At 38.7% G+C, this 14,031-nt stretch overlaps 1 protein-coding gene across 14 annotated transcripts in view; it reads left to right on the top strand.

Annotated features, from left to right (window-relative positions):
* Positions 1-14,031, top strand: part of RESF1 (retroelement silencing factor 1) — a 40,653-nt gene that overhangs the window by 9,709 nt on the left and 16,913 nt on the right. For 12 of the 14 annotated variants that reach the window (XM_084877807.1, XM_084877804.1, XM_084877808.1 and 9 more), the window contains one exon: positions 11,571-11,633. The exons of 1 other annotated variant lie outside the window; for it this stretch is intronic. The gene's annotated coding sequence lies outside the window, so the exon portion shown is untranslated. Of the gene's footprint in view, positions 1-6,425; positions 7,677-11,570; positions 11,634-14,031 lie in introns of those variants that run through there. One more of the 14 variants, XM_084877806.1, reaches the window with a different exon arrangement.

Raw genomic sequence — 14,031 nt, 5'->3', positions numbered from 1 at the left:
ACTGAGCCAAACCGGTCCCAGCTATAGCTTTTATTTTTGTTTGTTTGAAAGTTTTATCTTTATTTTTAAATTCTCCCCTGAGGATATTTTTCCCCCCATTGATTTCTAGAGAGTTGAAGAAGGAGGGGGGAGAGAGATAGAAGAGACAGAAAGAAACATTGTAAGAGAGACACAGATTTGTTGCCTCCCACATATGACAGGTCTGGTCAGGATTTAACCTGGGGAATCTGCATGGGAGATAAATGCCCTTGACTGGGAATCCACAGTCTGATGTTCTAACCACTGAGCAAAACCAGCCAGGGAAAGTCATTTTTATTTTTTAATTTAAATCTTTATTAAATAAAAATGTGGTGTAAACAAGAAAGTAGCACAAAAATACAGATTTGCATAGAAGACTGGTGATTGCTGCTGAGAAACGAAAGCCAGAGGATGTGAATTTGGGGAACACACACTCATGCACAAAGAGAGTGGCTTGAAGGGCAGAGGACAGGACTCTTTAGAATTGGTGCCACGCCCCACACACCAATGTGCGGGGGAAGCTATGATGAACTCCTGCTACTTCTCCCAAGAGAGTCCACCCAATGAGAGAGAGCCTGGGATAAGTGCATTCATAAGGTAAGTGACTGGAGAGCACCCAAAGCCTTAGCATCAGCATCGCGCCAGACCTTCCTGGGGCCTAGTTCACAGCCTGGCCTCCCTTTGTTGTGCAGCTAGAGAACATTGGTACTTAACTGCCCTGGAGTCCTGATTTCCTCCATTCTGTGGTCACCTGCTATTGCCAACTCAAGGGTGCCAGTGCCTTTGGGCCCCGTTTGTGATACTCTCAGGACCCACTCTACAGGTTTGGCTAAAAAATCCTAACTTGTGGTTTTGAACCTTTCTCATAATATCTCAGAGTTCTTAATTTCCTTCTCTTACTGACACTTCATTTCTTCCAGTTCCTGTGTTGTTTGGGATTTGACAGTGGTCTCAGAGAACTTGTAAAGCAGGACTTCTACTTTCACCTGCGAGAGATTGTTCCGCTTATACAACCTCTGGTCCACACGTCTCCTAATCCCGAGCTCTGCTACCCAGTGGCCACTTCCACACTTGAGGCTTTGTCTCGTCAGCTTCATAGTGGGGAGTTCCGTAGTCAAGGTCCAGCTCCACCTCACTTGTTGGTCTACGCAGGTTGGAGAGGCAGATTGCCAGCATCTCTTGGGCCAGAATGCTTACTGCTTGGTGGTGGACGGGACAGTAGTGGGGACCAAGGTGTTGAGGGCGTTTTAAGCTTTGCTATCATGTCATCTAAGACACAGAGGAAGGCGCCTTGGCATTGTTTTTGCTGACCCATCACAGGAGCTGGGTTTCCATTTTTTTTTTTTTTTTAATTAATGTTACTTTAAATGGAATATTTTCTAGATTAAATGTTTTACGGGAATACATTGGCTTTGTATATTGAGCTTGTATTAGACAACCTGGCCAAGCTAATTTTTTTAGTTGTATTAGTTTTTTATTGGATTCCTAAACAGTTTTCTTATATATAAGATGATGTCTTCTTCAAGGAGAGATAGTTTTCCTTTTTTGTTTATAGCCTGGATGTCTTTTGCTTTTCCTTTTCTGCCTAACTGCCTGGTACAGTATTGATACTGGAATCGTTGAGGGGGAATTCTTCCCTGGACTTGTCTCCTGGAATTGAAGAATGAAGCAAGGACCAGAGGAGTTCAGACAAGGCAGGAGTATATTGCAGGAAAACTCAGGCTCCCCACTCGGGAAGGGCACCCAAATGGATTGCCATTAAAGCATTCTGGTCTTTCCCCTTAGAAAGCCCTTTCTTTGTGTGGCTCTCTGATTGGTTTCTGGACGTTTTGCAACATTTTATTTTGCACTTTGCAAGAAAAAAATCCTTGTCACAAAACATCCAGTTTTTCTGGAAAACATTTGTGGTTTCAGCTCCAGCTGTCAGATCCCTGCATCCTACTACTACCCCTAATTCTTTCTTGCCCAATTCTGCTTCAAACTCCTCTATGTATAGAAGTGGCAAGAGCAGACATTGTCTTGTTCCATCTCACAGAGAAAGTATTCAGTCTTTCACCATTAAGTATGAAAGTTGTGGGTTTTTGTAGATACCTCAAGGTATCTGCTAGCGTGCTGCTCTCCCAGATTTCCTTTTATGTCCACTTTCTGTGCTTTTATCATGAAAGGTGTTGGATTTTAAGATGCATTAAATTTCATTCACAGTAGATGTCGACTTCACTTGCTGTGCTGATCACGTGTGTGTCTTTTGGTCAGTCTAGCTAAAATGTTTTTACCAATTTAGTTAATCTTTTCAAAGTCCTACCTTGTGGTTTTGAACCTTTTCTCTATTTTTGTGTTATTTTGGTGAAACTTTATGATAGCAAAGATATAATATAGACCCAATAGGGGAAAAAAAGTATGCACAGGCAAATTCCATAAAGGTAAGGTATCTGCTTCCAGCTTTTTGCTGCATGAGCATTGCATAGACATACTTTTTTTTTTTTTTTTAAACATTTTATTGATTTTTTACAGAAAGGAAGAGAGAGGGATAGAGAGTTAGAAACATCGATGAGAGAGAATCATCGATCAGCTGCCTCTTGCACAACCCCCCACTGGGGATGTGCTTGCAAGCAAGAAACATGCCCCTGACCGGAATCGAACCCGGGACACTTCAGTCCGCAGGCCAACGCTCTATCCACTGAGCCAAACCGGTCTTGGCTGCATGGACATACTTTTACTGCAGCTGCAAACTGCAGGGGCTCATGGACTCAAGAAGAAAACTCTTCAGGATCCCAAAGACCATTTGTTTATGTAGGTTACAACAATATTCACTACATTAGAAACGAAAACCGAGGAAATTTTAAAGTACAATAAAACCTTACATGTTTATGTAAATCTTTCCCAAAAATAATAGAGAAAAGAGTAGCATTGTTTTGTATTTTTGCAAATCTCTTTAATGCCACATGTAGTTTTGGTTAAAGTAGTTGAAAGGTGTTTATTGAGTGATAGAAAATCATCTCAGGTAGGTGACTGTTTCATTTTGGTCCTAAAAGATTCACTGCCACAATATTCTTACCAGCTTACACCTTTTTCCCCCCTGTATTACCATGTCATTGGACAAAGTATGTTGTGGCTAGCGTGACGTAAGAGCATGTGATCAGGCAGTTTCACAGAGTTCCCCTGTTTTGTTTTGTTTTTAAATATATTTTATTGATTTTTATACAGCGAGGAAGGGAGAGAGATAGCTAGAAACGTCAATGAGAGAGAAACATCGACCAGCTGCCTCTTGCACACCCCCTACCGGGGATGTGCCTGCAACCAATGTACATGCCCTTGACCGGAATCGAACCTGGGACCCCTCAGTCTGCAGACCGACGCTCTACCGCTGAGCCAAACCGGTTTCGGCAAGTTCCCCTGTTTGTTAGGGAAGAAGACAATAGACCTGGGAGAGGGGAGGGTGAGAGTCTCAACCATTAATCTGATTTACCCAAAGTTGTTGCCCCCATCCTCAACATAACTGCTGGCCAATGGGAGATCTTAATCCAAGGACACATGGAAATTTTCAGCAGATGCTGACTTTGGGAGTGAGTGTCCTTGGGATTTGTGTCTTTAGTCATGATTTTCTGTGGTTCCTGATTAAGGGAAAGCACAACACTAGTTGTACGTATTAACTAGGCAATAATTATGGCTCTGAATTTTAACTGATTGCTGGATCTGTCATCCCTTAACTCGATCCTGCCGACTAGAAAGTATATTCTGTTCTATAGGTCTCTTCTGGTACTTGAGGTCGTCTTGGCATCATTAATTTCAATGTTCAGTTTTACGAAGTGTGGCTATTTACTCATGCTATTAAAATAACTGTATTGTGGTTCTTGCTACCCTCAACAGAACCTGGACAACTGGAATGTGACCTATAGTGACGGGTAACTAACGGAATGGCAGTTTTATCAGCTTTATCTTCAGTGGCATTTCAGCCTGTTACATGGGACCTGATCACTTTTATGGAAGGAATTTTTCTATGTTAGGAGGCACAAAATTAGCTCACTCGTTTTAATAAGTGATACTTGATATCCTAATACAGTTTGTACCCCGACAGAATACTGTATCCTTATATAGCTTGTACTTGGCTGCTAAACATGAATCCTTTACTTGTAGTTGTCAGAGAGATTTTTAGATGTTTGAGACCATAATGGTTTTTTTTTTTTTTTTTTTTTGAGTTGTGTACCTAAAATGAGTTACTAGGCAGAACTTCAAGGAAGGTTAATTGACTCCATGTGTATTGTCTTTAGTTCCCACTTTAGGAAATAATACAAGAAAATTGACCCTTGAACAACATGGGTTTAAATGGTGAAGATCGATTTATACATGGATTTACTTTTCAACAAATACAGTAGTAATAACTTTGTAAGAACACAGTATATCGTACATATGACATACCAAGTGTGTAAGGCTTTTCAGTCAACAGTAGACTAGGTAAGGTTTTGGAGCCAAAAGTTATACTTGGATTTTCAGTTTTAGGGGGTGGTGGGTGGGGGAGGAGTCAGCGCCCCTAATCCGTGTGTTCAAAGGTTACCTAAAGTGGGAACTTTCTTGCAGAATGGTAGTTGCATTGCTCTGCTGGCCAGTCACGATGGGATATAATGATTCGGATATCTGGATTACTTAATCAGGGAAAAGAGCAGTTTACTTCCCATTCCTGTTTTTCATGTGGCTCTCACTGGTGAATCTGCATGGTATCTGGGACACACTTAGCTGGCAGGCAGTGAGTCTGGTTGTGGGCTGACCTCCAAGAAAGGCCCCGTCTTCCTGCTCAGAGTCGCGGCCTGGTGTTGCCTAGGAGAGAGTATTTGAGTGGCCTGAGAGCCTGAAGAGAGTAGATGGATACGTGCATGTTTGGGGACTAGAGATAGGCAAACACCTTCACCATGGTGCTCTGATGACCTTTGCCTTCGCATGGGCTGCATAGAAACAAAAACAGGAAATTTAAAAAATTATTTTATTTAAAAGTACAATAAAACCATACATGTTTATATAAGTCTTTTATATAAACAATTAACCTTCCTTGGAGTTCTGACCTACACCTTGGCAGAGGACCCTGCAAGTCCTCCCAGAACAAATGTTGATACTAACTTTGTGAGAAGTAGCCACAGTGCTGGTGTGTGCCTGCCTACTTCCAGTTGAGCACAGGGCTCCTGCAGAGCCTGTGTTCTCATGAGCCCCTCAGTATGACCTAGGTCTGGAACAATGCTATACTGGTTTTGTTGTTTGAGTAAGGAATAAATATGTTGAATGAATCCCTTTAGTCTTTCTCCTTTCTATGTGGCAGTATGGAGAACCACCAGCTTTACAGCTGTTATTATAGGCCTTCTAGCCCTGCTGAGCATGGTGATACTGCTTAGGGAAGACTGCTTAACTTCATTTAGTGTGAGAATTAAATGTGATAATGTATTTAGAGCATTCAGGAAAGTTCTAAGCATATAGTAGATTCTCAAATGTTAGCTATTAGTATTAATGAAGTTGTTTTGCAAATAATTGTGTTGTTTTATAAATACTGTGCAATTTAGAATACTCTAGAGTTTAGTCTTCAAAGCCTAAATATAGCTTTTTCCCCATGCAAATAAGTTTTTCAACAAAAAATGCTGGTTTTCCTTGCACATGAGTAGGCACTCCCCAAATAAACTTTAGCTTGTGGAAGTTAGACATAATGGAAAGTTGCAATTAGAAATGCCAAAACAGTCCAGCCTGCCCGACTCAGGGGTCGAGCATTGACCTGTAAACCCAGAGGTCACAGTATGGTTCCTGGTCAGGGCGTATTTGCTGGGTGTGCTGGCTGGTTCCCAATGTGGGCGTGTGCAGGAGCCAATCAATGATTCTCTGTCATAATTGATGTTTCTATCTCTCCCTCTTTCTCTTTGAAATCAATAAGAAAATTTTTTTAAAATGCCAAAACATTTTCTGTTGCTTCACTTTTCAGTTGAGAAGTCTTATAGTGTGTGTGTGTGTGTGTGTGTGTGTGTGTGTGTGTACATGTTTTTTAAAGAAGGTATTGAAACACATGAAATCACAATTGGCATAGATCTGAGGGAGGGAGAGGCAAGACTGTTTCCCATCTATAAACTAAAATAAGGACTTGTCTTAAATTTGGTTTTCGGCCACTACAGATGTTCATTCAATAAATATTCATTGAATCCTGCTATGTATTGCATAAATATGCATTTTTTTTTTTTTACCCTGATTCAGTGTCTTTTTTTATGCCTTCCACCTTGCCCATAACTTATTTTTTGCTTTGTAATTTTTATAATAAGGTTGACCTAAAAATAAAGGAAGCTGCTGGGCTGACAGTTTTTCAATTAAACCACATCCTTTGCTTTGCACAGATATAAAATATTTTAAAGTGAAAATATTTCACAGATCTTTTTTGTGGTTAATCCTTGCCCAAGGAATTTTTTTTTTTTTTTTTTTTTTTTAAAGGGAGAGTGGAAGAGAGAGAGAAAGACCGAGAGAAACATTGATGTGAGAGAAACATCAATTGGTTGCCTCCTGCACAGTCTCCAACCAGGGTCCTGTCCCAGGGCCAGGGAGGAGCCTGCAACCAAGGTACTTACCCTTGACTGGAATCCAGCCTGGGACCTCTGGGTCTGCAGGCCCTGACACTATCCACTGAGCCAAATCTGCTAGGGCATAAGTCTCTTATTTATTCAGAGTATTTCTTTAAAGTATTACATGTATCTTCTTTTTCCCCCTTAGACTTCTCCCAGCCACTCGCACCCCTTACTGTGTATGTCCATTGGTTATGTTCATATGCATGCATACAAGTCCTTTGGTTGATCTCTTACCCCTTCCCTCATAGGTTGGACAGTATGTTCAACGTTTTTATTCATTATATTCCACAAATGAATGAGATCATGTGATATTTATTTTGCTCTGATTGGCTTATTTCGCTTAGCATAATGCTCTCTATCTCCATCCATGCTGTTGCAAATGGTAAGAATTCCTTCTTTTTACAGTGGCGTAATATTCCATTGTGTAGATGTACCAGTTTTCTAATCCACTCATCTGCTGATGGGCACTCAGCTGTTTCCAAATCTTAGCTTTGATAAATTGTGCTGCTATGAACATAGGGGTGCATTCTAGGTTTATTGGTTAACGTGGATTTTGTAATAAAAGAAAACATGATAATTTCAAGAGAAACATCAAAGATGCTTTATTTAAAGTAATGTCCATTGCTTGCTACACATTTCCCACACCTTTCAGGTAATTTGTAGACACCGTCCCAATAGGACTTTTCTTGTTTTGAAGCAAACCATTCAGAGACCCAATTTTCCAATTCATTGTACATTTTGAAGTGCTGCTTTGAAGTGCTGCTCAGAAAGTGCATGTGACTCTGAAACTGGTATGGCTCAGTGGATAGAGCGTCGGCCTGAAGACTCAAGGGTCCCAGGTTTCATTCCGGTCAAGGGCACATACCTTGGTTGGGGGAACATCCCCAGGAGGACGTGTACAGGAAGCAGCTGATCGATGTCTCTCTCATTGATGTTTCTAACTCTATCCCTCTCCCTTCCTCTCTAAAAAAAAAAAAAAAAAAAAAAAAATCAATAAAATATATTAAAAAAGAAAAGTGCGTGTGCCATCAATTGGATCAAGTGATAATAAGGAGCAAGGTCTGCTGAATACAGCAGGTATGTTAATAATTCCCAGACAAGATCTTTTAATGTGTCTTTAACTGGTTTTGAAGTGTTGTGATGGTGCATCATCATGAAGCAAAATTACTTTGCCGTGTCTTCTGGCACATTCTGGTCATTTCATGATTAAAGCGTGTTTCAAATTGATTATTTGTTGTTGATAGCAATCAGTATTAATGGTTTCACCTGGTTTTAGAAGCTCATAATATACCACACCTTCTTGATCCCACCAAGTGGAACTCAGAACATTGTCTTCTTTCCAAAGCAATTTGGTCTTGCAGTTGATGTTGGTGGTTGACTGGACCAACCCATGATTTTATGCATTTGGGATTCTTAAGATAAATCCACTTTTCATCACCAGTCACAATTTGATGCAAAAAACACTTTCTTTTCGTGCTGTTGAAGTGACATTTTACTGATGACTTTTCGGTTTCCATTTGTCTTTAATTCAGTTGACGTGGCACACATTTTCCTTTATTACATTTTATTATTTTAAAAAATATATTTTTATTGATTTTATAGAGTTAAGGAGGGAGAGACACAAACATCAATGATGAGAGAGAATCATTGATCTGCTGCCTCCTGTACACCCCACACTGGGAATTGAGCCCGCAACCCAGGCATGTGCCCTTGACTGAAATCAACCTAGGGCCCATTCTCATTTCTTTAAAATCTTTCCCATTGCTTGTAGATAATTGGATATTGTTGGCTCTGCAAGTTGTTTTTTTGAGTTTGACATGCATTTTCATTCAATAATGCTTATAATTGGTCTTCAAACTTTTTCTGTTGATTTGGACTTCTTTTGTCTTTTACATTGAAATCATCACTTCTAAAGTGTTTAAATCAGTGTTCATAAGTATTGTGAGATGGAGCATGTTCACTATAAGCTTCCCAAAGTAATTTTTTTCTTCAAAATAGAGTAATGAATTAAAACTTGCCGCAAATGCTCTTTTTTTTTGTCACAAAATAGGATATATTTTAATGTAAAGTATCTATGATGCTAATACCTTAAATTTGACATGAAGTTTTAAAGCTTGTTGCTGATACAACAAAATAGCATACATATCAGATCTATTTAAAAAAAGTCCACATTAGTAACGGGTACATCTAGTACATCCTTTCTGTTTTCTTGGAAATATATTCCGAGAAGTGGGATTACTGGAGCAAATGGAAATCTAATATTAGATTTTAGTAGATTTAGGTCTTCATTTATAGCAGCTGTTCACTTCCTTTTTCCCCCCTGCTTCACAAATTTGTATTTTGGAGTTCCTACTTTGGTATTCACAATTTCTGAAGACAAAATAATATATATGTGTATGCATGTACATGTGTATATGTTTATCTTTATGGGTTTTAGGAAGGGAGAGGAAGAGAGAGAAACGTCAGTGATGAAAGAGAATCATTGGCTGCTTCATGCATGCCCCTTATTGGTGATTAAGCCCCTAGCCCATGCATGTGCCCTGACTAGGAATTGAACTTTGACCTCCTAGTTCATATATTTGATGCTCAATCTCTGAACCATACCAGCTGGACTCACAACTTCTAGTATGGCTTTTAGTGACTCACTTTATTGCCAGTTTTCTCATAGGAAGTAAAAGTAATAATATACAATTTTGAAATTCTGAAACTGTCAGACCTAAATGTAGACTTGTCTATTTTAAGCATGCACAATTTTTTAAAGTGAAAAATTTAAAGGCCTTTTTATGATACAAAGGATATAACCATGAATTCTCTCTTAGAATAGGAGTATGTGGCCGAAGCCGGTTTGGCTCAGTGGTAGAGCGTTGGTCTGCCAACTGAAAGGTCCCAGGTTCCATTCCGGTCAAGGGCATGTACATTGGTTGCGGGCGCATCCCCAGTAGGGGGTGTGCAAGAAGCGGCTGGTCGATGTTTCTCTCTCATTGACGTTTCTAGCTCTCTATCTCTCTCCCTTCCTCTCTGTAAAAAAAATAAATAAAATATATTTTTTTAAATAGAGTATGAATTATGCCTCTGAATTTGTAAGAAGTACTTGCCTCCCAGTGAGGGATGCCACATCTAATCAGCATTAACGTATTAATATTACTTACTCCGTTAATTGTTTTTTCTTGAAATATTAAAAAGTTTGGCTCTACTTACTAATCCCAAGAAAAAACAATTTTATATATAATGTTATTTGCAATAAAAATGAATATTTAAAGGAAACCAATTTTAAGTATAATGTTACATGCGATAAATATTAATATTTCAAGAAAGACAATTATAATATTACATCATAAAGAGGGCCAAACTTTGTAAAATCACTATCTAGGATTATCATTTGGGGTTCACTAATTTACCTATAGCTAAGTCAAAGCAAGGATGTTCCCAGGAGAATTCCCTGCAACAGAATATAAGATTCCATTATTTTTGATGGCACCTGTTCCCATTACTGGGTTGCTGGCTGACCCTTTTACCAGTTGACCAGAGTTCCTGAACTATTGTATCTAGCCCACAGTATCTACTGGATAGGAGAGCCTTAAACCTACGTGCCACCAATAGGTCACTGACTTACAATTAACTGTATTGCTTTATTTTTACTGTTTTTTTTTTTTTTTTTTTTTTTTTTTTAAATAACATTTATAAAATCACAGGTAGAAAAAGTAATTCCTGGAATAAATGGGATTAGGAAACAAGTTGTAGAGGCAAAGGAAGGTCACTTGGAGCTTGGGAGTGGGAAGTTCATGGACCACAGGTAGTGGCGGGAGGAGAGTGGAGAGATAAGAAAAGGGAAAGGTGAATTTAGGAGTGTATAATGTGTTCAAAACGTCTATTTTTCTTGATTTTATTCCTGACAATTTGTTGAAAGGGTGGAATGGAAGTCTTGGACTCTGAATTACTACTTCTCCCTTGTTTATATTTTTGCTTCTTATGTTTTAATGCTCTTGTTAGGTGCATATTTATTTATAATTGTGATATTTTCTTGGTGGTTGACCCTTGTTTGGTTATAAAATGGCTCGTAATCTTTAATATTTTTTGTTTTATTACTGTTTTATCTGATAATTAGTAGTCATTCTCCCATTTTACTTTCAACTTACTTGTATCTTTGAATCTGGTCTATCTATTGGAGACAGCATATTGTTGAGCTTATTTTTACATTTTTAAATGGAGAGAGATAGAAACACCAAGGATGAGAATCGTTGATTGGCTGCCTTCTTCACATCCTGTACTGGGGTTCGACCCTGCAACCCCAACATGTGTCCTTGCCTGGATTCCAACTCGGGACTCTTTAGTCCTCAGATCAACACACTATCCACTGAGCCAAACAATCTAGGGATAAAATTATTTTCAATGTAAATAAAGTTTTAATAAAATGAGTTAGAATTACTGGGCAATGTTGAGGTTTTTTTTTTTTTTTTTTACCATTAAAAAAAAATGTATTGATTTTTTTTTTTTTTTTTTTTTTTTTTTTAACAGAGAGGAAGGGAGGGAGAGAGAGCCAGAAACGTCGATGAGAGAGAAACACCGACCAGCCGCCTCCTGCACACCCCCCACTGGGGATGTGCTCTAAACCAATGTACATGCCCCTGACCAGAATTGAACCCGGGACCCCTCAGTCCACAGACTGACGCTCTACCACTGAGCCAAACCGGCTTCAGCTTTTAAACCATTCTTATTGACATCAGGAAGGTAGAGGAAGAGAAAGAAACATCAATGATGAGAGTCATTGATTGGCTGCCTCCTGCACACCTCTTACTGGGGATCGAACCCAACCTGGGCATGTTCCCTTAACTGGAATTGAATTGGGACATTGTGTCCACAGGCCAACGCTGTCTGTACCCATTGAGCCAACCAGTTAGAGTCAATGTTGAGTTTGATCTTTATGTTCATGTTTATGAAGGCTTAAGTGATTTTATTTTTTGTTTTCTGCAGAAAAGCTGCTCTGCTCCTGTGTAGAGGAGATTCATGTGTTCAGTCATAGCCGGAGTTTTTCAGGTGAGTGCCACTGCTGTAACAGCTAAGGGTTTGATAAGGGATGCAGGCAAGGTAGAGATTTTTTGGCAAGATGATTTTTTTTCTAAGAGAAATTAAAACAATAGACGGGAAATCTATCTCTGATGAAGTCTATTTTTTGCATTTACATGTAAACGGTATAAGAGGAAATACATTGTATTCAAAACTACAGACTGCAGTAAAAAAGTCAGAAAACAGAACTCCTTACCCCCTAATTTCAGGGATCCTTTTGCAGGCCTTATGTGTCTTCTGTCTCCTCAAGGACAGTGAAGGGATAAAATATGCTAGATTATTCATAATGGTCATTTCTCTTCATACCCATGTAATCTGTATTAGTCTGCGAGGCTGCTCTAACGAAAGAACCACAGTCTGGATGGCTCAGTTCCAGAACCTTGATGCATAAAATTAGGTGTTTGGTTTCTCCTGAGGTCTCTCTCCTTGTCATCTTCCCTATGTGACCTCATGTCAGCTTTCCTTTATGTGAATACACTTAGTGTTTTCTCTTAAAAGGACACTAGTCCTGTTGGATTAGGGACTTACCCTAACAATCATTTAACATTAAATATCATCCTAAACAGGTTTAGGCCTTCAATCATATATCTAGGGGTACACACAATTCACTTCATTACAGACTACCCCCAAATTCAGAGAATAACTTTTAGAAGTGTTGCTTTTAATTTTGAATTATACTTCTGCCTGGTCAATCAGTTATCTTATTAGTGACCTTTATTAGGAGAATACATGTAAAGAATATATACATTTTTCTCATATTTTGTTCAGACCATGAATCTTATTTTTCTTGTGTTTAGTGAATAAACTACAACCCATTCTGTCATCTGATCTTGTTCCAATTCACATGTATACATAAAAGTTTGTTGTTGTTTACTTTTTTGCATTCCCATGTAAATTATAGAATCAGCTTATAAATTTCTACCAAAATCTACTGAGGTTTTTACTTGGATTGCATTGAATCCTATTAATAAAAGCTTATGTGGTCATGATGCTCTTATGCCAAAACAAGCAATCACCAGGAGGCTGTGTGCACAGTGGCATGCTTGAGTAGGTGGGGCTTGATGCATGCAGATAGGCGGAGGCTTGATGCTGAGTGTGTGGTGTAGAGGTGGTTCCCATGTCTCTGGTGCTAGGCTCTGGCCTACCTCTTTGGGGCAATCTATTGAAGAGCCCCAGATGGGTGCTGGGCCTACCTCTGGGTGATTGATCCCGGGTTCCCGCACTGAGAGAGAGGGCACAGGCAAGGCTGGGAGCTGCCCTCCCTCCCACTGTCCATGAATTTTGTGCACTAGGCCTCTAGTTTATAGGTAAATTGTAAGATAACCTCCCTAGTTATCTTCAAATGTTTGAATATGGCTTATCCTTAACACTTAAATCTTTGTTATTTTTGTCAGAGACACTTAAATCTTTGTTATTTCTGTCAGATCTGGAAAAAAAAAATTTGTGTGTGCCTGGGAATTGTAGTAATTTAGTTTGTATACCATGATATGAAAAAAGTTAAAATCGCTGGTCTAGAAGGTATATACAATTGTATTTTCAATGTAGCTTCTATGAGTAGTCAGGTTTGTTTTTCTTTTCAGCTTTTTCTAGTCTTTCTGGTCCAATTATGGGATGATAGTGACATCTTTGTCTAAAATTTTAAGGCCACCATTTATCAAAATTTAAGTTTTTATTCCTGGTTTGATGTAATTGTTCTTTTAATGAATAGATATTTAATATTATCAAGTACAGCCGAAACCGGTTTGGCTCAGTGGATAGAGCCTCGGCCTGCAGACTGAAAGGTCCCAGGTTCGATTCTGATCAAGGGCATGTACCTTGGTTGCGGGCACATCCTCAGTAGGGGGTGTGCAGGAGGCAGCTGATGGATGATTCTCTCTTATTGATGTTTCTGTTCTTTTTTTTTTTTTTTTCTTATCGATGTTTCTAACCCACCATCTCTCCCTCTCTATAAAAAACAATAAATAAAAAAATATATATATTAAAAAATAGGTATATATTATCAAGTTCTATCAATTGGAGTGATCTTTTTAAAAAAATAATTGTAATTACTTTGGTTAATATTTAAATGGCAAATCTTGTGTTCCTAAAGCCCCATTTAATCATAATGTGTTATTCTTTCATATATTACCCCATATGGTTAGCTAACATTTTGCTTAGGATTTTTACAGTTGTCTTTTTGATGGAGATTGGCTTCTTAATTTTTCTTTTCAGCTTTTGGTATGCCAGACTTATTAAATCAGCTGTAAAATAGCCCCTTTTTTTCCTTTAAAAGAGGTATATTGGATTAATGATTCTATAAATTATTGTTAGAATGCTCCAATAAAGACAAATATTAAAAGAGATGGTATTATGCCAGCTGGTAAAGTGT

Source organism: Pipistrellus hanaki (assembly GCF_964339955.1).
Source record: "Pipistrellus hanaki genome assembly, chromosome: 3".
Lineage (NCBI taxonomy): Eukaryota > Metazoa > Chordata > Mammalia > Chiroptera > Vespertilionidae > Pipistrellus > Pipistrellus hanaki.
The sequence above is the reverse complement of the archived record's forward strand: the minus strand, read 5'-3'. Positions and strand labels throughout refer to the sequence as shown.